At 44.5% G+C, this 24,407-nt stretch overlaps 1 protein-coding gene across 2 annotated transcripts in view; it reads left to right on the top strand.

The window, feature by feature from the left end:
• The first annotated feature begins 3,196 nt into the window (after positions 1-3,196).
• NEK6 (NIMA related kinase 6) overlaps positions 3,197-24,407 on the top strand; it is a 65,119-nt gene continuing 43,908 nt past the window's right edge. The window contains exon 1 of one of the 2 annotated variants that reach the window (XM_086763482.1): positions 3,197-3,350. The gene's annotated coding sequence lies outside the window, so the exon portion shown is untranslated. The remainder of the gene's footprint in view (positions 3,351-24,407) is intronic. The other variant, XM_086763483.1, reaches the window with a different exon arrangement.

Below are 24,407 nucleotides of genomic sequence, written 5' to 3'. Positions count from 1 at the left end.
GGTTTATTTTCTCAGCCTGCACTGATACTTTGTGCTTCCTTGCTGCGCTTGGTTCTATTTGGACAATTACAATACAGCGGCCTCACCAGCCATGGGTCAGTACTAAACCGTTTGGGCTGAAAATAACGAGGAGGTGGTGGTTGCTCTACAACCATGCGAGTATCAGCCAAGCTTTAGAGGCACAAAAGACTATTTCCTCATATTTTGGGTTAAAAATTAAGTTATTTCAAATACTTTTATTTATGTACTTCTCCATTCCTTACTGGCTGACCCTCAGGCTTACACCAGCTACTAAGAGTTCCTTTTGACAGCTCTATCAGTGGGATTTCAAATATCGTAGATTAAAATGTGCATCAACCCATCCCTGGACTGTGTAAAGTAATTAAACTGGTTAAATGAGAACGGTTAGCCGAGACCTGTGAGTGGTGCAACCTTCCTTTCACTGGATGTGTACAAACCACACCTCTGACACTTCAGGAGGCTCGATCCGGAGACATAAAGCCTACGGCCGCCCGCCTCGGCGCAGCCCGCCGCGCGCAGAGGGAGTGGGGCTGTGCGGGGCACGCGAGCCAGGCCGCAGGATCGATTCCTGGCTGCTCCTACGGGGATCGAAACAAGGAAGAAGGAGAGTAAACATCTTCTGAACGTCCTCACTCGGGGGCTTGTTTAAAAAAGAATTTCACGCAGAACCGTAGCACAGACTATGAAAGAAAGTCTCTTTCTGTCAAGACTTAATTGAGGAAATGTAATTTTCTTTCCTAACTGAATTGCTGTTGATAATCTAAAGTAATTCTGTCTGGTCTGTCTAATTTAGCAATGAAAAACCTGGATCTTGAAGCTGTGCACAAGAATGTAGCAGATTTTTAAAAACAGCTTTTCTGAATAGAAAGACGGTAACTTATGGCAGCGTAACGAAAGCTCTTTTTGTTGTTGTTTAGATGTAAAACACTTAAGTTCTTACACCTCCATCCACTGACACTCTCTTTTTAAGAGAAAGAAATGCATTTTTGCAAATGGTACATCAACAGACCTTGGGAAAATTGAGTTTGGAGAAAAAAAATTGAATTAATTTTGTTTCTCTAAGCACTTTCCCATGTTTCAGATTTTGTACTGATAGATTGATGATATGATTTGCTTTAAAACCAGGTGGCCTCTTAGTTTCCATCTGTTGTGTCTATTGCTCTGTCTCTAGTGAGAAGCATTGCATAGCTGTGCAGGCATCTGTACCCTTGAGAGAAAACTCTTTATGCTATCAGAAATGTTCAGGGAGAGAGAAGCTAGTTTTATGGTACCTTAAATGTGAGACATATTGGAAACTTGAGCCCCTGGGCGGATCATGTTTATATTCACCCAAACTGAATGCACTGAATTTATATTAGCATTGTGTAAACAACTTTATGACACAACCAAAACCTAGTGACATTTCCAGAAGAAACAGTTCGAATCTTACAAAACCACCTGAATATCCCCCCAATATTTGCTGCAGTTTCTTGTCTTTCTGGATGCCAGAGGTGGCACTGCTTTAGCAGGAGTTTTCCTTTAGGAGCAGGAGTAGTTTCGATGGATAAAAAACACCATCTGAGCAAAGACCTGCCATGATTTTTCAAGTTCTGCAAAACAGAGACTTATTTTGGAGCTTTAACGATGTGAGTGGAGTCTGCTGGAAAAAGTGACTTATTTGAACCAAAATGTTGTCAGTAGCAGGTTCCCCGCAGCTCTGGTGTAGGTGTAGGTGATGCAATCCGTCGAGGGCGAGGAGATGCAGCAGCCAGGCGTGCGAGCATTTCCCTGGAAGTTGGGTGTTTGTGACTGTAAGGCACAGAATGCAGAACGGGGCCTTTCCCTGCCGCTCCCAGGGAATGTAAATAACAAATACTCGGTGCTTTTGGGCAGGGCGTCATGGTGTCCCGCTGCCTTCTCTAGACAGCTGAGCGTGGCACCAGGACACCTGGAGGAATTTGGAAACACTAAAGGCCGAGGCACAGGACAAACAGGCTGAAGCCGCCAGTCATGGCCCAAGGAAGGGGTTCCCCATGTGTGCGCCGTTTCCTTCTGAGTGCCTGGTTTTTGTTAATGACCCCAGCTGACTGGAACTCCCTCCCTGGTACCCGTTGCAGCTGAGGTGCAGCTGTAATCAGCTCCACGCTAACCCCTCACTGCAAGTAAGCAACTCTTGCTTAGAGGATTGATTTAAAAAACCCCAACTGTATTATCTTTAACTGGCAAAGGGCTGAGTAGAAATGAAGATACTGGCAAAGGTGCTTTTGCTGGCACAGCGTGCTTCATTTGCCCAACTGCTCCAGGTCACGCCGGCAGCAGCGCTTTCTGCTACGACAGCACCCGGAGTTTCCCAGCGGTACCAGCAAAGCCCTTCTGAGGGAGCTGGGCCTTGGAGCACGAAAGCTGACAAAATATGAGCAATCACCTATTTCTGCCCAGATGTGCTGCTAGCCTGCACCTTTCGCCCAGTTCAGACGATGAGATGAGACTCGCTAGTTTCGTTTTTATTTATTGTGACGTTCACTTGCAAAAAGAATTCCTGTTGCATTTCAAGTTCAAATTCAACTTCACTGTACCGCGTGCTGACGCCTGTCTTCGTCTGCCGGCCACGGCAATGCGGGAATCACGGACGTCCACCGCCCGCGTGCAGTGCGGTTCGCGGCCGGCCCCGCAAACGCACCTGCGTGCTCGGCTGCGGGCGCGCGGCCGGCCCCAGCCCCTCAGCAGCACCGGGGGGCGCGGCGGCGGCTGGGCCGCGGTGCAAGGGCCCTGCCCCGGCCCGCGCTCGCAGCGGCGGAAGGAGCTAATCCCGGGACGGCCGGGCCGCAGCCAAGCCGGGAAACCCCGCAAGCAGGCGCCGTGTCGGTTTTCAGGGCCGGGGGGGGGCCGCGGGCATTTCTGCCGACACCCCGGGGCGCGGGGAAAACCGTCGTTTTCCGGGGGCGGAAAGGCCGCGGCGGCCCCGGTGGGAAGGCTTCGCTCGCGCTCCGTTCCGCAGGGGCTGACGCACCGCGGGACGTGGAAAAAAACACCCACCGCCCGCGGGGAGCGGGACAGGCCCGGGCCCGGGGGGGCGGGGGGGGCAGAGCGCCGCGCGGCACCGCCTCCCGCGCGCGCCCGGCCCGCCCGGCCTGCGTGGCAGCCGGCGGGGCGCGCGCCCGAGCGGTGGCGGGAGGCGCGTGCGCGCGGGCGGCGGGCGCGCGCGGCGAAGTTGTCTGCGGGACGCGGCGCCGTTCGCTCGCTCGCTCGCTCGTTCGTTCGCTCGCTGGCTGCGGGGGCCGCCGCCGCCTCAGCGCTCCCCCCTCTCCGAATCGGGCACCGTCGCTTCTCCGCCGTCTCGCCGGCCGCAGGTGAGCACGGCAGGGCCCCGCCGCCGCCGAGGGCCGCGCCGCGCCGGGGGTGTGCCTGCCGCGGGCCGCTCGGACGGTGCGGCCGCGCCTCCGCCGGCCCCAGGGCGGCCCCGGGCCCGCGGGTCGAGCGCAGGGTAGGGGGGGAGCCTGCGGCCGCGGTGTCCGGGCCGGCCGGGGGCGTGCGGGCAGCCGGGCCGCCGCGGGGGCCGGGCCGCGGGGCCTCGGGGCCTTCCCTGTTCCCGGGGCTGCCGCGCCGCCGGCCCCGCGGGCGGCACGTGCCCGGGCGGGAGCGGGAGGCAGGGGAATGTCACCCGGACCCCGGGGGCCGTCGTCGGCTCCGGTCGGGGAGGGGCGGTCTGGCGGCCGTGAGATTTGAGCAAAGTTAGAACTGTTAGAAAAACACCGATACCCGTGGGGTTTGGCGTCGCTGCGGGGGTTTTTTTCGGAGATTCGTGGGATTTTTTTGCCTTCCAAGCGGCAGCGCTGCCAAGCACACATGCCCGCGGGAGCGCTCCCCGCACCAGCCCCACGCGTGCCCCTCCAAGGGTCGCTGCTCCGCCGGAGAGCCCGGCGCGGGTTTTTGGTAACTCGGCAGCTCCCGGGGCTGGGGCAGAGGAGGCCGGGGTCCCCGGGAGCCTCCCCGGCTGCTTCTGCCTCCCGGGCTGCCGAGCCCGCGGCTCCTGGGGTCCCCGTCCCCGCGGCGGCGGGGCCGCTCCCGGGGCGCTCTGGTTTGTGCTGCCCCAAAAGTGGGAACTGTGCGGTGGCCCCGGCACTTCAGGGATTGCCGCATTGCTTTTGAGAGAGCACATGTTAGAGCTGAACTGTGAAATACCTTTTTTTTTTTTTTTTCTTCTTCCCCCAGCATGTTATTCTCTCTAAAGTGTGATTTTTGCGTGTTCAGGATGATGGTGGATTTCTGAGCTCCATCTGTTTGTCTGTTCGCACACGGGGAATATTTTTGGCAGTGGTAGTTGCTTATGGCATTATTGCAGTGTAAGTAGTTTGATAGGAAATATTGTAGCAATTAGAAGTCCAGTGATGCAAGTTCCTGACACATTATGACTGTCTGGCTGTCATTTCTGTGTCTCCTTTAAAAGTTCATTTTTGTGAATCATGGTAATCAAGTGTTTAACTTCTGCAGCATTTCTACAGTTTTTACATTTTGAGACATCTCTTGACATTGAGTCAAACTCTTTCCACTGTTATTTTTTTCCTGTCGACATTCTTTGTGACAGTCATATTCTTTTAAGCAACAACAGAAAAAAAAAAAAAAAAGGAACTTCTTTTAGATAAGACTGTTGCTGCCCTTGTTTCCTATGGCTCTGTGCCTTAGAGACCTAAAAAGAAAAAAAATGGAGGCTGGGAGGAACTTTTGTGGTGGAAAAAGAGCATCTTCTGTGGGAAGTGAGATTTCTAGACGGAGCGTGAGTGACTGCTGTCACCCCAAAGGAGGTGTCAGAACAGAATCAACTTTTTGGTTTCTTAACACCTGCGATGTACAAAACACTAATGCTTGTTTCGTTTTCCCTCCTTCCTCTGGAATTCTGTTTCTTGACAAATACCTGTTTCACGAGAGAGGATGAACGTGTGATTAGAATATGATTTTTAATATACCTTTTCAAATTCTTCAGTATTCATTCTGTTTGGAGAGAAGCAGATGAAGATTAATAACTTGGACTCCAAGCCTACACTGGGAAATGATTTTTTTTTTTTGGTAGTTTTTTACCTTCTGCAGTCCTACATGAAAAGTTTAATGTCAATATATAATACTTCAATATTGAAAATATTGAGCCTATGCTGGCTTTTCTCATTTCTCCCAGTAATTGAGACTGTACTGGAGAAAGCAGTGGAGGTTTATCTTACCGCGTGCTTTTTGGCTGTATTCGGACCTACCTGTTGGTCTGAAGGCCTCTTTCAGTGGCTTTAAAGAGTCTTTTTTTGCGTACTGAATGATCTATTAATGATTGTTTACTCAGAGTAAAACTGGGGGGTTGTTTTTGTTTGTTTGTTTTGGGTTGGGTTTTTTGTTTGTTTGTTTTGTGTGGGGGTAAAAGCCAGAAATACCTGTGTAAGTTTCTCTCCTGCTCTGCCTCTGCTTTCTTAGCTCTAAGATGGGGATAGTTACTGACAAGCCCACATCCTGCGCACCTTCAGAACACACTGTCTAGGTGTGTGGAAGACGAGTTAGTGGATGTATTTTAGCATCTTTTCCTACTTTCTGTGGTGCTAAATGTGTTTAACCTCAAGGCTGTGAAAAATGTGCACGCAACAACCAACGAGGCCGTACGGGCCCGGCCGTGGGAACCGCAGTGCCCAGCGTGGGGCAGGTGGTAGAGATCGGATGTATTAGGTTTCAAAAACAAAACGGTGGAAATGAGCATCAGTAGGAGCTCTGGGGCTTGAGTTTTGCTCTGTCCTAAATGATAGTCTAGTTGGGATATAGTCCTTGCAGAACATTAGAAGCTACCAGCTTAGGCCCCCCCTCACTAAACAAAACCACAACAATAGCCCAACTTGTGTTTTAGTTTTTGTCAGTATAATTTGCTTTTCTTAAATGTTCTTGGTATAGAAGAGGTTGGTCATGGTGATCTCCAGAAAAGAGAAAAATAAATACATGGAACCTCATTTTAGAAGTTGGACTCATCTTTACCATCAAAGGAACGTTTTTTTAAATGTTCCTCAGTGTGACTACAATTTAACACTCATCTAGGCGGACAGTGGCCATGATGCTCTGTATGGTTAGAGCATAGAATTACGACTAAGGAAGTAATGAGTTGCCATTCTACCTGTGACACGCACTCCTGCGTTTGTCTTGTCAACTCACTTAACCCGTCTGTTTTACCTTTTATGGGAATGGTGGTGACTAATTCCGTGTTCACCTATCCAGGTGCTTGACTGGGTTGTTTGCAGGAAATTATGTGATATATGTCTTTGTATCCAGTATAAACGCAAGATGCTAGAAAAACATTCTTGCAATATTGGAAGCAAACACTAAATATTAATGCAAGTCAGATACAGTTCATGGTTGCCTTGGTACCACTGGTCACTGAAGACCCTGAAAATGAGGCTTTTGTCAGGAAAATGGTGACCCATGCTGCTACTGGTACAGGACAGGCATGGCAGCAGAGGAAGCTCACATGCATCCATGCCGCGCTCCATAGACCGGACAAAATGGCCTTTTTTTTTAAGTTAAAAGTTGTCAGAAATGGACAGAGTTCATGCTCTGTCCTGTTGAAAGTAGTTTCTTCTCTTACTAAGTCCTGTTAACACTGTGTATTGTATTCACCCTTCCCTTTGTAAAGCTTTCAGTACAAGCACATGCAAGTACTCAGCAAGTTTCTTGTGCTTTTTCGTCAGTATATCTGTAAGTGCCTCAGAAGATAAGTACGGTTTATCTGAAAGCTGAGGATAACAGAATCAGGAAGACTGGGTATGTCTCAGCGTCACGCAGAGCCCCTAGATAGCTGAGCTAATGCCAAACGGCTTGGTGCTACCAAACTGGATGGTTTCCCTTGTGTTCTCTGTTCCCCTGTGCCAAGGCTGGCGTTCTGAATATTGGTGAGTGGGCTCAGCTGAGTAAAGGGGTGTAAAACTTAAGGAACCCGAAAAGGAGGGAGGAAACCAAGAAAGGTTTGGTTAAATAAGAGCATTGAGCCACTTTAGTCTTTGTGGCGGCTGAAAGGGGAATTTGTGTTTTACTCAGCTGTGTCCTTGCCTTTTCCCAGAGGAGAACTGACCCACCGAGGGATCGAAGGACTGCTGCAACCGCGGGACTGGGATGCGCGCCGAGGAAGGCAGGCCGGACCCTTCTAGCCTGCCGCTTTTAAGGGAAGGGTAGTCTGTCGGCTGCAGAGCCCATTGGGTGTGATGTGGTGTAATACGTCTCTTCTACTTCTGAATTCCATGTTCCACTGCAGTACTGTGTCTCTAAAGTTAAAAGGAGGGGGAAAAAAGTACGTAGGAAATAGGAGAAGAATGTGTTCAAACTGAGAGGTAATGTTGGCCCAGAAAGTATTTTTATTTTTGAAGAAAAAAAAAAGCAGCCAAAAAATTTGCATGCAAAATGTAGATTTAAAACTGACTTTAAAACCAGAACTTTTTTTTTTATCAGACTGAAATTACTGCAGTGTGTCCTAATTACATAGAAAATACATCTGTATTAAGTACTTGTTTAAAAAATCTCTTACATGTTTGGGGGGCTGGGGTGTGGAGCTGTGTGCGTTTGCTTTTAAAGCCAAATTGGAAGCTCATGTCTTTAGTTGGCTGAAATGCAGGACGGGGAAAACCAAGGTTCTGTGTAAGTGTGTGACAAAGCGGGCAGTTCTAGAACTTGTAAGCTGAATTTTGTTTAAAAACAGAAAGCCACAAGGAGTTATTTTTAATAGTGGTTCGAATGCAGAAGTCTGTAAAGTTGCTAAATCTTTTTATGGGCAGATAGGTCTTTTTCTATCTTGGCTCATTTTTTATATGCATATTGGAATGGATCAAGGTTACTTCAAGTTCTAACCTGTGCCGAGTATTTAAACATCTGGACTTGCTGTAAGCGTCGTGGCTGTATGTGTGTTGAAAGTCTCTTGGATTGTTTTTTAATGTTTAAAAATATTTCAGAGAAAATTATTTTCAATTCAATTAAAGCTCTATTTAGCGTCCAGTCGTATGATACAACTTACCACATGGCACAATGCAATACATTGCAAATAATTTTATGGTGTCATTACAATTACAGAAATTCGTTTTCGAAGATGTTTACTTTAGCTTGGTGCTACTTTAAGTGTCTGCTCTCATAGACACCAGGCAGTGAGCAGCTGTCTGTCGCAGATGGGAGAAGAAAAAAAACTTCCCCTTAGCTTCTAAGTTTTAAAAAGGTTTCCATATAAAACCAGCAGTAATGTAATACAACCTTTTAGTCAAATTTGAGTTTCCTGTTACACATTTAAGTGAACCGACAGCGGACTCTTATCTATTTGAAACCAAATGGTGTAAGTCAATGAGACTCTAAGAATTTCGTACTCTAAAGTGTTCTTGAAAACTCACCAATGCTTGCTTAGCAGTCAGAATGCATTATCTGTTACATTTAAAAAAAAAAAAAAGACTTACAGGTAGTTTATTGAATTAGTTCTCTGGAGTCAGCTGTGTTCCAGTAAGATAAGGTGGTATTATCTGTCCTGTTCTTGTACTGTGATTTACACAGCAAAATCAGGTAGATTAGAAACTGTCAAGGAAGCATGTAGCAAATCCATATTTTTAATAGAGTCCAAGTGCAATGAAGTCTGAAAAAGAGCAGATGTAAAAGGTGTAATGGTTTTTTTTGGAGTTGAGTGTTTTCTACTGAGATCTCAAGATGGCAGAAGTGGAGTGTGTGCAGAGAACTATGTGAATTTAGTTTTAGATTGTAATTTGGATATGCTGTTTTATTGTTCTATGAGCTAGTACACTATGGCAATTATAAAACTTATTAAAATAGTTACAACATGCCTGATCACAAAATGCAGAAGATGGAAAGATTATTTCTTTTAAATTAAAAAGTTGCTACTACTGGCATAAAGTTTTTTCCCTTACGGTTGTTTCCTCGCTATCTTCCCCCGCCCCCTGGCCAATTAATGGTTATGTTACAATCCCTGGGTACTTCTTAAAAGTATTTGTGTTTATTTGCTTTGAATAACTTAGGTCTGCAGTTCTGGACGCCAACTTTTGTGTCTACTTCACATGATGTATCACAGTAGGTGCCGCGCCACCCGCTGCCTTTGGACAGCCCTCGGGCACCAACCCTGACAGATTAATGCATTTGCTTTTCAGAAAGGCAGTTTATTTTGTTGTGTTATCAAAGTATTGACTGGCTTTGGTTGTAATTTCAAGCAGCTCTCATTCTGAAGCTATTCTGATTTCTCTGTCGGGAGCCGGCAGGTGCAGTGGTCCGTGCACGTTTCAGTTCAGCGTGTCTTTAAAATGTGGCTGCGTCTCTGGACTGGTCTGGCTCAGTATAATCTGTAATATGCTTTTTTTGTTTTTTAATTCAATGGATGGATTGTTTGTCTAACATCAGTTGGAAATTGTGTTGAAATGTTGTTTTTCCAAGTGTGGAGACACTGCTGAGGCTGTTCCAGAAACCCCTTTTGGAAACGAGCTGCTGGTCCGGGGGAAGGGGTGGCTCCAGATCCTGTGTTGCCGGGGCAGAGCGATGTGTGGGAGTGCTCCCTGGCACTGTGCAGGCAGTGCTGGTTTGGTGAGCTCAAACCTCCTATAAGCCAGCCTAACTGAGGAAGTCAGGGTGACGAACCCCGGTGTGGCAATGCTGGAGAAAAGGGCAGAGATGCCTCTTTGAGCAGGGGGGTGATAATGTCTTGCGCTGCCGCAGCTATTTACAAAGTGAATGGCTGTCAGCAGCCTGGCTGGTGTCTCCCCAGATATGCGTTTCAGCATTGCCCGGAGACAGCTGAGGGACCTTCCTGAGAAGGTCTCAATGTCTCGTTTTGACGCAGCATCCCACCTTTTGGGCCCAAAACATCCTTTGGCGTTTGATCTGAGAGAGATTCCCCAGGATGGGTTATGCTGCCCGTTTGGGGGATGCTTTCGCCATCCTGCTCCTCCACACGCTCTATCCAAGTGAATCATAGTCGCCTCGCCTACCGCGCCAGTACTTCAGGGGTCAAAAACCGAACTGATAAGGGCTGTGACCCCGTGCCCAGCCCAGCCTGCTGACGAGCAGGTGTTGCTCCACACCCTGGGGAGGATTTGCAAGTCTTTCATTTTGCAGAGCTCAGTGTCAGATACTGTTCTCCAGTTACTTTTGTCGTTCAGTCTTTGAGAAGCCCACTCGCTATGAGGGGGGAAATATCCACCAGCTTGTTGAAAACTCATGGCGTGCATGAAGCAGAGCTTTAAGTCCATGCTGACAGGAAAAACGTCTGCTGGATGGTTGGGATTGCTCCCTGCGAGAGCCAGAGTGCTGGGGGGTAGCACAGCCTGAGCTGTTTCATCCATGCTCACTGCTTGGTGGTGCTTGCTTCCGAGGTAGCTGCTGTCTCCTGGCTCAAATGGCGCAGGATAATATAAGCTCCAGTTTTTCTTCTTAGAGCCAACTGTTCTCTTTTACTTGGGAGAGTAATTTTTTTTTTAACCTAGTGATTTTTAAAATGTGGAGTTGGAGTGCAGATGGTGCACTAGTTGGGGAAAGTTGACCTACGTGATGGGTTGCAACCTCACAGTACATTCGGTACAATTCCTTTTGGGAATTTCGGTTTAAGTCGCTGTTCTGTTCTTAACCTTGTGGACACTTGTCTCTGCTGTCCTGGAAAGGAGTGGATCTTCTCCTTGTTGGAGCATTTTGTTTGTTGCATAGGACACTCGGGCCTGTCTTGGAGAAAACTCTTTGTTCTCGGAGCATATGAGTGTCATTACAGTGAGGAGATGGAGAGAAAAGCTGTAGATATTTTAAAATTCTGTTCCTCCAAGAGTACGGACTTGGGGTAGAATAGATACCAACAAACATGGACACAAAAATTCCTTCCTCTTTCAGTTGTGGAAGTTCTGCTTTCAATCTTTAGTGCTGTCACTGTTTCATTAGCTCTTCTGTCAGAGTTGTGTGCAACGCAAGTCTCAAAAATGTTAACTGGAGCAAAAAAAAAAACCCAAATAACCTTGAAAAGATTAAAAAAAAAATGAATGTATTCCAAAGAAACAACTGAGTCACAACTGTGTGTGTCTGTATCCTGCCCTGTAATCAGCTGGGAAATCTAAGCGGTGACTTTCAGCTGTCACTGTATTAGGAACCAGCGCTGCCTTTTGTGGCAGTCTGTATACACTGAACTCAGTGCTATGTAGTAAATATTCTTGCTGTGTTTTCATAATCATTCTACTTAGAGTAAGTGCTTCTTGGGTGGGTATTACAAATCTGTTAATCTTTATGGTATTTATGGGGTAATTTTTAACTCTCTTGAGCTCCTTACTTCCTTGCAGGTCAATTACTCAATTTATAACATTATGTCAGTTGTAAGAACTTCACCATCCTAGGGTAAACAGTGTTGGGTACGGTTCTTTACCTGTGTTCACTCTTAGTTCTTTGTATGTTAAGGTATGCAATAACTTACTATGTGATTTATTAATTGGGATTTCTTTTAGTCTCCCTGGTTTGTACTTTAAAGTGACTATCATGACTTATTTTAGCTTTTGTGTTTCATCACTGCTGCAGGGAGAGGGAAAACTTGCAGTAATTCTGTCTGAAGAAAAGACTGTTAATCAAGTTGCAGCTACTTAAGTAAGAATTGCTGCAAATAATGTTTAAATATTTTTATTGTCTATTGATGAAACCAATTACTGTAAGTCAAACACTTTCCTGTGCTGTGAGCACACAGCTCTCGGGGAGGGTTTGGCCCTGTACTAGGGAGGGATGGCTGACTTGATTTGTGTTCTCGCTGGAGTTGTCCACGATAAAGTAAAAATCTGCTCTGACTCTGTGGGGTTTCAGTTCTCCTATGGAAAGAGAGAATAAAGTCATCTCCCAGCACTGGAGTTTTTCTTCTTGAAATTGCCCTTCCCCTTACCATACTCCTTTTGCTCCGGTCAGCATTGCCATAGCAGTGCGATCTGACGGTGTGACCCTTGTGAAGCAAAGGGGCATGGCCGCTTCCCGTAGCATCATACCCATTGAGAATAAGTTTGGAGCTGTAGGGTGGGAGAGGGGTATGTGGAGTCAAGAAAATTGCTGATGACTTGGAAACTCTGGGTTTGGGGAGCATCCATGAGTGCTTGTGCGGCCACTAGCTCTTGGAAACAGTAGAATGGTAGGAAATGTCCTGGAAAGCCGAAGGTAGATAAGGCCGGAGATGCTAAACAGTCTAGTGCTGACGCCTCTTCCTTTTGTTACCTGTGAATGCTGAAGTGTAATTTTTTTGGCTTTTCTTCTCTTTCGCTTTTCTGTTGTCTATTTTCAAGATTAAGTTTCTGCTGCAAAAACAGGTTTCAGCATCTGTGATGGCTTTTTGAGGACCTGATAAGTCCCTGAAGGAGCCCATGTTCTAGTTGCACTCTTTTTTTCTTCCCAGAGGTAAACCATGATTCATTTTCATGGACAAACAGACCTTGTAGCATTTTTGGTATAACGTACTGTAAATTGTCGCTCTCAGTGAAGTGTGTATGGTTTTCAAAGATTCAGCCAGGGTTTTTTTTGGAGTCGGTTGTTTTGTAAGCACATCACACTATGATGTTCCCATGTTTGGTTGGTTTTTTGTTGTTGTTTTTTTTTTTTTTTCTATAAACCCCCTCAATATTCAGTTTACTTACGGATTAGAAAAATGTCAGTGTAATGAAGGAAACTATAACTTTATTTTCAGAATAGGAAGGTTAAATGTTTACTGCGTCACGTTGATTGTTCCCTCAGTAACAAGGCAATGAAAGACAGTATTTCTGTCCGAGCCGTGCTGTGCTCTCCTCGTCACCTTAGTCACATCTAGGCACACCTTTTGGAGTATTTGGTTTTACGTTTTCCTCGAGGCAGCTGTGCGTGGGAGCTTTGTGCTGATGCCTTCCCTGCTGCACAGCATGGCTGTGGCAGGGGTCTCTGAGGTGCCCTCCTGCCTCTTGTCAACTTTATTTCGGAGTTGTGGGACTGGCAGAAGAAGCTGGCAGTGTCTTTCCTCCGGCTGGTGTGTGAGAAGCTGGTCAGCTAGAAAATCTTAAGTGAAGCCTGGGTTGGCAGGAGGTGAGAGTATTGTGTGTGTTTTTAAACAACCTGTTTGCATGTGGTACTCAGAAGAAAGTAAAGTTTGAAATGAATCATTCCTCCCAATTCTTAGCAGGCTTTGCTGAAGTTGCATGTTACCTTTCCTGTTATTCATCTGAAGTGGGGGACAGCTGAGTGCCAGCTTGCTCACTTTTTTGGTGACATAGGTAGCGCTGATGAGTTTGATAGAAGCAACTAGATGATGTGGGGAATACAGGTTCCTGTTGGAGACTGTCTCTGATTTGTTATGCAGGACCATACTTAAATGCCTATCTACTCTTAAGTCATCGGCAGCAGTAGTAATCAGGGTAGCTTTTGTTCATGCATCCAATATGTGGCATTAATTCCTCTCTGCACTCAATTGGTGTTGTCCACAGTTTTTTCTTCATGCTGTTTCCGTAGCATCAAATACTGGTGCGTGCGAGTACGTGACCGTACGTTTTGCTGAGAGCATGTGGCAGTTACGTTCTTCCATAGACTGACTATCACTTTACTAGTAGGCTTTTGGCTTGCTTTAGACTGTTAGCTCTCGGAGAGCGAGTCGTCATGCAGTGGAGCTGGGGACGCTAGCTGCTGTGCTGAAGCAACTCTCCTTGCCACCTCCCATTTTTTAAAGGTTGGGTTTGACCTAAAACTGGATGGTGTAGTCCTGGTTTGCATTTCTGAGACTTTGGATTCACCTCTCTTGCCTTAGTTTGATCTGAAACAGTCCACATCTGTCTACCAACTGGTAGATGTTGCAAATTCATTAATAAATATTTTCTGTTTATTTAAATATCTTATTTTTCTTCTGTGTGTTCCTCTTTTCCACACATTTACTCTTTTAAACCAAGTTGTTATGCAGCTCTTGGTTGTAGTGTGGGAACCTTGTCCACTGACAGGAATGTGTGTTACCAAAATGGCTTTGTTGTTTTCATAGAAACCTTGCCCACACACTCCTTTTGCTTTCCAAATATCTGTAAATCCCTGCAGGGTCCTGCTGACATCACTGTGGTGATCCGCGTTTATTTTGTGATCCTGCCTAGGGGCCGGAGCGAAGTGGAGTATGGAGTCAGGACAGACGTGATTTGTCCCCAGTGAAATACAGCAGTTGTGTTATTTCCAAATACATGGCTGCGTCGCTATTCATTTATATTTTTCTACTCACTCTTTAGGCTGATTTGTTTTACATTAGATCAACTTAATCCTTTGCTGTCACTGCTCTTTAAATTTCATTTTTCTGCTTTTGCATTTGCTTTCCCATGTTGCTTGCTACTTCACCGCTCGGAGATAGCTGCGCAGGGGCTTTGCTGGACTTGAAAAATTGTTTTATTGATTAGTAGTAGTGTGTTATTCATAGGTGTTAATAAGGTGTCAACGTAACTTGCATTGATGTTACTAAACCATGTTGTAGCTTATTTTGAGATACTGTAAGTATTTGTGTTTCTCTTCTGAAACAAACCTTGGTGTTTGTGCATGTTTCTGGTGGTAAACAGTTGTCTTTGAATGCTGACGAGTGGGTCTGCAGTAGATATTTTCAGCTGCGTTCTGCATAATTACTCTTAAAAACTGGTAATTTGAGATGGTTGGAAAATTACATTTTACTTAGTTCATGGATTGCTGAAAGCCAAATTGCATTCTGTGCTGCAGCTAGACTTTTTTGTTTTTTTTTTTCTTTTAATTGCCTTAATGCTTTATCCCTAAGTACTTCTCATCATGGCTGTGGCTGATAGGTGGGTATCTGGTGGTAGATAGAACAGATGCTACGTTTTGGAAACATAGCGTAAAGGCCTTTGCAAACATCTGCTAATTCTTTGGTGTCATGCTCCCTGACACAAGTGCTTTTTTTATTATTGTCTGAAGGACTGCGTAGTATCTGCAAAACAACTGTGAGGTGGACCTCAGTTTCAGGGAGAAGGAAAGATCAGGACAGGGCAAGTCTTCTCCACCCTTTCGACTTCTTGTACCTGTGTGGTGAGAAACTGCTCGGTCTCTGATCCGTACTGCTGTAGAGCTGGGGATCTCTGAAAGGCACCTTGCAGTGTATAGCAGAGACTTTCCAGACAAGAAACCGGAAGTGAAACCGTGGAGCTGTTGTCTTGATTAAGTAAAGCATAATTTTTCTGGCTCCCTCCAATAGGTGAATTTCTGCTCTAACAGCGGAGATCAGTGCGGTGTCTTGGCAGTCAGGGGAGACTGGGAAAGAAATGCGGGGTGGGCAGGATGGAAGACTTTTGTTTGCGTGTTAAGCTTATGGGTTTTAATAGTCTGATACTACTAAGTTTATGCTTCAACATTGAAGCTTATTAGAGTAATAGAAAGTTGTTATGTAGAGGGCACACTATAGTGTGAAATGTGATTCGTCTCTCATACAGAGCTTGCACATTTAGTTATAATTTTCTTGAAAGGTTAATTCCCCGTTTCTCTTCAGAACATTCTGTGCAGGCCTTTCGGTGGGGGGGGGAAAATTGGACCCAATTTAAATAGACAAGTCTTGTGAATCCTGAAAGAATTTGGGCATTTAGCCCAGGAAAGGGAGAGTTCTCTGCAAGAACTTCATTAACCCTGTCTGTCATCAAAATAAGTAATAAAAGCAGCTCTGCAGACTTTATAAAGAACAGATCTTTTTTGTTTTGCCCTGTAGCCTTGATCTGCAAGGCACTGGTGAATGAATCTTGTTCTTTAAGGAAAACTCTGCTCATGTGGAAAAGGAGATGGATGTGTGTTACTTACAGTGATACAGAAGTGTGGATATGAACGGAAGAGCTGTATTAATTTTTGGAAAACTGATGCCGTTGGGTCCACGTGCTCAGGAACGCATAGGGAAGCTGTCTTGTGTTCTTTTGTGTAGAGACACCTTATAGCAATATTGATAGTAGTGTCTTACTTAGCGTACTTTGAGGCGGAAAAAATACAAACCTATTTGTAATGTAGCTATTTTTGTAAGCAGAAAAATGTTAAATCTTTTAGAGAGGGAAGAGTTTCTGCTTCCGTTTGGCTGTTACTTGCAAGAGTCGGATGCTGTGAAAGCCCTTCCTGCGATGCTGGCGTCTGGCTGCTTGGAAGTTTCGCATAGGGTTTTATGAGGTGGCTTTGAAGTTGCCTTTGAATTTGAATTGTATGAATCTTTAAATTAGCTGGACTGTATAATTCTCAACATTATTTCCTCTTACTTCGGATTATGAGAAATGTAAATACTTCAAGCTGTTGTTCTGATGTTTTGAAGTTGAGTGAATGTGTGTGTATCTATCTATCTATCTATCTCTGTATCTTCCTCCGTTCTCTTTCTGTGTGTTTAAGGCAGATATGTTGGCTGTTAAAGACTTAAATTAATTCCTCTAGAGATAAGCTGCGTGAACAGAGTGCTTACAGCAGGTTTGGGGGTTTTGAGCCCATCTGACATGGGCTTGCTCTTTTTCTTTGGTCTGCCTAAGCTTTCCTTAAACATGCAATACTTCAGAAGTATCTTTGTGAAGTTTGCTTAATTATTTGTCAAGTGCTTGGAAGTGTGCTAATTGAAAGGTATTTATCAGTGCTAACTGGTGGTGTTTCTAATCACAAGTATAGATGTATTTATGGGAGACTTTCTTAAAGTTTAAGGTCATATGTTTGTTAAGCTTTCTGAGAACAGACCAGGCTGAACAGTTCCTACATTTGAGTTTTGGGGCTGCAGCAGTAGAGCTTGTTTAAATTTTTTTTTGCACTTTGGATGTTACTTCTGTTCTTGTCTTACTGGGTTAAGATGATCTGTTTGCTCATGCTCTTGTTTGAGGTGGCTAATTACTAAAGATGTCTTGACAGGAACAGGCTATGGACGTAGTGTGGATTCTTAGTTATCTGTGGTAAAAACTTATTTTGGGGGTTGCCTTACATTGGATGTTTTCGCCATAGGTTGAGAGCAATCAGTCTTCTCTGCTACTTGATTTTTGGCTCATCTTTTTTACAAGCGTTCTTCCAGGTATTGATCGAGAGTGGAAACTGTTTGTATTTTACATGTAGATGTCAGCTCACTGCTAGTACAGTAAGTTTGCTTACTTATGTGCAAATAGCTGATTGTTCCCTTGATGCGGAAGGGAGACGGTACAGCCGACGTGATAATGAAGTTGACATTACTGGTACAGACAGCCCATGTTTCATAGCTGTGTGTGATGTTACTTATTTCAGTTATGATTTAATGATGTGAAAATGTCTGGTGTTCCTGTGAATGTATAAGTTACGAATATATTTCCAGCCTATATTTAATCTTTCCTTCATCAGAAATGAATGAATTCTGAGAAGGATAACAGAAATGTTCTTAAATAATTTGGCTTCAGGCTTGAAAGCTTTATTGCATTATAAATTAAAAGGTGAGCATGTTGGTGCATGCTTAGTAAGCAAGACAGTAAAATTCCAGAGAGATTTAGTATGTGTTTATTTTTAACATGTGTTTTGTTAGCACCGGTAGTGGCCTGAGATCTCTCTCTAATGTTTCAGAGGTTGTAAAAATGAATAGGGTGAATACTTTTGGAAGGCTCAAAATTGCAACTAGAAGAGTATAAATTAAGGTATACTGGCTTCTTACTTTATCTGAACCATAGGTGAGTGAAAACTAGTTGGGGAAAAATGACTTGCTGTTGCTACACTGTGTTTACAGTGTTATCTCTCTCTTCAAAGGAACTATTGTCACTTTAAATGCTGCCGCGTGCTATCCATCCTCAATTTTGGATCTGAGCGCATGTTTGGTATTTATTTACATCTTACATGAACATCGTACATAAATATGTGTGTGTGGTCTTGCACTAGGAAATTCTGTGCAGTGAAATAAGAGGCAGGAATAGTCCAGTTAGGCTGGTAAAAAGGAACATTTGTCGTCTTATCACATTGATTGCTTAATCATAACTATAAATCACCAAATACTCTTGGCATTGATCCTAGGGCTGTTTAATAGGAGCCCTGTGAAACTCTCCCTTATGATAAATGGATTGAGCTACATAGCATCTAAAGTGTATTCAGACATCTAAATTGTATACAAACAACTATGTATTTTGATTTGGGACCAAGTTATGGGGATCTGATATTACAACATAGAAAAAAACTCAACAACCCTTGACTCAAATTAAACCTTTTTAAACCAAAATTAGAGGTGAACTGAACTACCTTCCTGGTTGGTGGTGAGAACTGGTTGAAGTGATGGGCATACAAAAAGTTCTGTCAAAATATTGTATAAACTCAAGCATCTTCAGGCAAAGTCAGAGGTAGCGAGGGGAGAACACTGTGTCAGAGCTTGCTATTTTAAAGTAATTTCAGTGGATTTGTCCCCAAACTAGAATACAGGGTATTTGAAATGGTAATCTGGCTTGCTTAAAATGGGAATATGGACTGAGCTGGATGTAGAGAGCGAGTTGAAAGAGAGTGGGAACTTTGACACAGATAGTTAATTATTGGCAGGAAGCATTTGTTTTATTGACATCTACAGTGAGATGGCTCCAAATAGCTTTAAATAGTTGACTTCATGTCAGTTTGCTTCTAGGTATTGATACAGTGTCTGTCACAGCATTTGTTTAATGAATAGCAGTTGTTGACATAGTAAGAAAAAGCTCTAGGGCTGTTCAGCCATTTTAGTGAAACATTCTCAGTTAGTGGATTTTAGGTCTTTGAGAAGCCAGTGCTCCATTACTGGCTGTTGAAAATCCGGTTTGCACAAAGGTCTGTAGGAAGTCTTAGCACAAACCTGTCTGCACCTGCTTTCGGGGTAACTCCAGCGCTGGGAGGGTGGAAGGTGTGACTAAAACCCTGCTGCTCTGCTCAGTGCTAGGTGTTACAGACATCCCCATCCTCCTCAGGGGTTTACAAATTGCAGGTACAGTTTTCACTGGGCGCTGTGACTTGGTTTCTGTATTTTGATTGGGCAGCAGTGACTTGTAGAATTTTGAATATGTAAATACATAAATATATTTTTATATTTTCTTATTGTGAGGTCAGTTCCATAGTTTGTAACTTCTATTTGTAGCTTCTATTAATACAAGTTACTTAAGGTTGGATGAGGATAAGCTTCTGAAAGTTTTTAAAAAACATCCGTCTGTTAAATGAAATTTAAATAAAGAACATTTTACTTGAGTCACAACTATTTTCTTCAACTCTGTTTGGTGACTGATGCCTTATTACATTTAGTGCTAAACCCAGGGCCTACCCTTTAAGGCTTCCCTGATACAAAAGGCTTGGGAAAGCTGCTTTCTGCCAGTTCTCATTTGTCCGTTAGAGCTTCTGTCATTGAGGATGAGTAAAGTTACGTTAGATAATAGACTAGCACTGTGGGCGTGGGTGGCATTACTAAATCTAACACAGTTGTGTCCCTGAACAGTCTTAATACACTGTTTTTAAGAGTCTGTTTATGCTTCCGTGTATTTTTTTTTTTTGCTTTCCTGGGCTTTGCAGGTGTACCTAACTCGTGCTATGTTATGTTTGCCTGTGTGTATCTAAAGATACAGTTTCATCTTACTGCTAAGCCTAAAATTTTGAAACTGTTTGCTGGGGACGCATCTGTGCTCTGGCAGTTCTTGCTGGAAGTCCCTTGTTGCGATCTGGAGCCGTTGGTAAGACAAACCCTGCGGGGCCGGCGGTGTTTGTGGGCAGCCTTGCCGCCGCGGTGCTCCGGCCAGCTGTGCGCCGTGTGGGCAGCTTTTTCTGAACTATTTCTTGCTGAACTGTATTAGTTAACTCTGCTCTTGCAGCATTCTCTCCCGTCTCACGCGTTTCAGTGGCGTTCCTCGTGTTGTTCCCTTTAACATCCATATTCATTTTTTTTCAGTGTTGGCAGGTGTGCATTTCACATTAACATGAGGGGTTTTTGGATGTTAGACTGCTATTTGCTTGTGGTAATTTCCAGTCATCATGAGGTGACTGTTGAGAGAGATGAGCAGAGAGGAAAAAATTGTCAAGCATTTACAGTAAATACTCTCTGCTTTTGGAAACGCTGTCAGAAGTTTAATTGTTAGGTTCAAATAAGTTTGTCATGTGCCAGACAGAATCAGTCTGCTGTAATGAATGGGTTACGCACTTCACCAGCAAAAAGGGAGAGTGAGAAACCAAGGGATGCTCAGGATTTCCCGTCACCTTGCACTGCAGAAGGAATGGGGTAGGCGCTTTAACCTAGCTTGTAATTGGGTTTTGCACGGAAGCATATATTACTGCGCTTGCTTTGCCAGAGCTCTTCAGTATGATGGATGAGATTTAAAGGTTGATCTGACTAAATTGCAATGAGAATACTAACGACAAAAATATTTCTGGTGTGAACTATTCCTACCAGACATCATAGCTGTGACAGAAATGGTGTAAGATAATGGACAATAAAAGTCACTGGGAAATAATACTCTCCTAGGATTGGACTGCCTTCCCCACAGCACGTAACCCGAACCACAGCGATAATGTAAACATAAGCCAAGATCATCATTTAAATATATAGGTAATCTCATACAGCATCCTGACAGATTTATTTTATGAGCAAGCAAGAGGAAGAATATTATTGGGCAGTAGAGAGGAAGAAAGCGTTACTGATGTGGTTGTGTTTATTTTGTAAAATAGTTTGCATTGCTCCAGTCTTTGGGGCGCCTGCAGCCAATAGCATGCCGATGGCTGAGGGGAGGTGGGCGAGCCGGGGCTCCCCGGCAGCGCGGCCGCTGCGGATGTCAGCCGCTGACCTAGGAGCCTGCTTTGTGTGCGCTGGCGGATCTTATTCACCGTTAATCTGAATACTTTGTATACGTTAAAAGATGAAAATTTGTGCAGCAGTTTAAGTAATGTACTTGGCTGTGTTTAAACAACTCGTGGATTTCTGGAGCTGTGCAAGACCTGCCTTTTTGGTTTGTTTTGCACAAGGTACCCAAATAGAGCTGCTTGCCTCACCCTCCTAAGTCCCCGTCTAGCAAGAGGATATGAGAGGGATATAGTAACTGAGTGGAAAAGCATATATATATATAGAATCATAGAATCATAGATCTATCTTGCATGATATTTGAGGGCATTGGAGCAGCGCAGAGGTACAAAAAGCCCCGTAATGTTTCCTGGAAGAGCACAGCTGCCCCCACTTCACAGCCAGGAATGCTGAGGCTCCTGGAGATGGAGTTGTGTTGCTTTTTCAGTAGGAAGTTGTGCAAAAGTAGAAAACTTTAGTTTATTCTGCAGAAAACTTGTTGAGGTAGTACTAGGGAGAGGTGGAATTGCTGTGGCTCGTTCTGCATTTACAAAACCGTTCACTGTGAAGTCCCCATTATGTCCTACAGAAAGAGCTGCTCTGTGCGATGCCACCCCTTGCCGCGTCCCTGGCTGAGGGCTGGGTTAGCAGTGGCTGGAGTGTTTGGGTTTGCTGGCTCCCGCAGTGCTGTGGGCTGCAGCAGAGCCGAGCGCTGGGCACAGGGAAGCAGCTGGCGTGTCTTGCGGGAAGGTGAGGGGTGTTGGTACAGAAAACGGTTGTAACACGGAGCGCTCTTACTGCTGCTTTGCTGTCTACTTTTGAGGTGCACAGTTCTATCATGTTGATTGTGCATCTGGGAGCAAACAATCTGGCCTGTAGTTGAGTTTCAGGCATCCGGAGACACATGGTGATTCCCGATTAGACTGGCCGCAGCTGTTCCACCAAGCCGGTTTGAGAGGAGCTGCTCCGGGGCAGTAGGGTGTGTGAGACTGAACGCCAAGATGCTGATGAGGCTCTGCTCCTTAATGAGTGTCTCGTAACTAATCATCTTGGCCTTTGCTACCAAGTGCCCTGGGCTGTTCTGCTCTGAGAATCCCACCTGTCAGGTACCTGTAAGGTACCATGGGTTTTGGTGGGATTTGTGTTTTGTTTTGCTTTCTACTGATTCAGGCATCAGAGGGATGAGGGGCCTAAGGACAGTTAGGTACCCAAAGAGCAAGCGCAACTTGGGACGTGTTAGGGGAGCTGACTGCACAACAGGGCTTTTATTTTCCCTTGCTTTGTAAAAACTCCAGGTTACCCGTGAATACTGCCCCTGTACGCACTGTTGCAGTAATAACGTTCCTGCAGAAGTGTGGCAGTAAGTGACAGGGCGCTTGAAGGCTATAATGCCAGTCACTCGTGTTACGGTGTGGATGGGGTCTTCTCTTTTTTTTTCCTTTTTTTTCCCCAGGAGTTTTGGCACAGTTGGAGATATGTTTCTGAGATATCTGTGGGGAGTGAAGCGCCCTACGCTGAGTTCAGTTATATTTTCTCAAATATTTATTTATTTTAAGTTGGCCTCTGGTTTAATTGGAAATATTAACTTCCTTCTATTGTTTTTGGAAATTGTTTCCCCTAGTGAATCAGGTACAGGCAAACAATCCCACACGATTCAGTTGTAAAGGAGCTGCCATTTTTTGTGTATGGCTCTGTGCTGTCATGGTCTTTATTAGACAGTATTAAAAAGTTGAAAGCTTTACCAAGACAACATTTGTCTCTCTTTATTTACACTATGCAGTAAGTACCAGCATTTTAATAGTTGGAAATAGCCGTGGATTCTGTACTCATGAGAGTTCCCTCTGATTCTGGTATGATAAGTGTACTTTTGTGGTTGGCGCAGAGGGAAGCGAGCCCGTGTCTGTCATTGTGAAGCAGAGATGACACATGTAGCAGGTAACTGATTTGCTACTGTTGAATGATCGTAAACTCCAGTATTGGGAAGTAACCTGAACTGCTGACGCTTTTGCTGTAGTAAAAGTTATTACATTGGTTGGCAGCCAAGCCAAGTAGTATGGAACTTGTCTGGCTGATTAAAATTGACCCTAAATACCAGAACAATTGTGATGCATCCCTAATGCAGCTTGGCTGGAATATCCTGAAAGTAATGTGCTATCAGCAGAGCTTTGGTGGAATCTTCCTCCCTGCATTTCGTTTACCAGCGGGCACAAAGATGGTATCAGCTCCGCTTGCCTGTTTCTCTCTCCAGGACTGGAACCCAATTGCTGCTGCTTGTTTTCTTTTTTAGTGTGTAGTTCCCAAAACAGTTGAGTACTATTCTAGAGCTAGAGGTAAATGCTCCAGGTTTTATTAAAATAGGGTGGAAGTCTGTCTTCAAAAGCTGTAAAATGCTGCAAGAGATTTTATGAATTGCGTGCAGTCTTTGCTTTTGTGTGTGGGGGTTTTTGAGGCGTGTGTTTTTGGGGCCTAGGTGAATGAGAGATGTGCGCACGCATAGTAATTCTGGAAAGCTGTTAGGTGGTTCTTGTAAAGCCTTTCACAAATGGTGATCCTGGTCTTTTATCACTTTCTGGAAAGACATGTGATGCTTCATGCAATTTAAAAATGTTTTAATTTATTGTCATGGTCAAGACCCCATCTGAAACTGTTTGGCACTGCAAAGCTTTGTGGGAAATTTGGAAGTGGTAATGAGAAGCTTGTCACTTGAGAAGTGAAAGTGCAGAGCTAGAACAATGTCAAGTAAAACCATGCCCGTGTTAAGAGAGCTTATTCGAAGACCTCTGGTCTTACTACCTACTCCTGTCTTTGACTGTTTAAACAGATTTATAAAATCTTCAATTATTTGTGTGCAGCTACTCCTCCCTCTACCCGCCCCCCCCCCGTGATAATAAGGAGTTGAGCCCAAATCTGGAGTGCTGTTGTCACTACTGGGTTTTGTGTTGAGGTTCTTCCCTATTTGATTTCTTTGGTGCTATACTGTGTCAATGATACTGTTGCTAAGAGATGACATGGGAAGTAAATTTGTTGATCTTGGTCCAGTTGTTAGTGGAGTCCCATCCTGAAAAACGCCTGGAGGTGTGTATCCCGCTTCTGCAGGTCAACGGCTGAGGTGGGGAGAGCTAACTTTGGTTTAGATATGATGGCGGCTGGTTCTAGATGTCAGTGAATTAAGTGTTGACATTTAAGATTGCCACTTTAAAAAATGATTAAAGGAAAATTAAATTACCTGTTAATATTGACATCAGTTAATGAGGCAGTACATGCTTTAACGAAGCTGAAAGGCTGTAGTTCAGCCTTTTTCCTGCAGTGTATTTAACAGGCACAAGATGCCGTACGTAGAAACAGTACATGAGGTACCCGTATAGCCTGAGTGAGGTGGGAGTTTATAACCCGTTCAAGTAACTTTGAAAAGATCGTTCCTTTTCAAAGGAGTGAAGGTACAGCTTTCGGCATGCTGTGTCTCGTTCAAGTGTTTATGCTAATTACAAGTGAGAGTTTCATGGCAATTTTTGGATTCCATGAGATAGCTTACTTAATGCACAGATTATTTAGCCTGAATGGAGGATGGGATAAGGGGTGACTAAACAGTTTTAAACGTCTCTCGTGTTATGGTTTTCTTCAGCGGTCTGGAATGACTCCTGTCTAACATGTTGCAGCTGATGTCCGGGCTAACTTCAGGGTTGGTAAAATG

The sequence above is a fragment of the Chlamydotis macqueenii genome, chromosome 20, assembly GCF_036417535.1.
Source record: "Chlamydotis macqueenii isolate bChlMac1 chromosome 20, bChlMac1.mat, whole genome shotgun sequence".
NCBI lineage: Eukaryota > Metazoa > Chordata > Aves > Otidiformes > Otididae > Chlamydotis > Chlamydotis macqueenii.
Note: the sequence above shows the minus strand (reverse complement) of the source record. Positions and strands in the feature narration are given on the sequence as shown.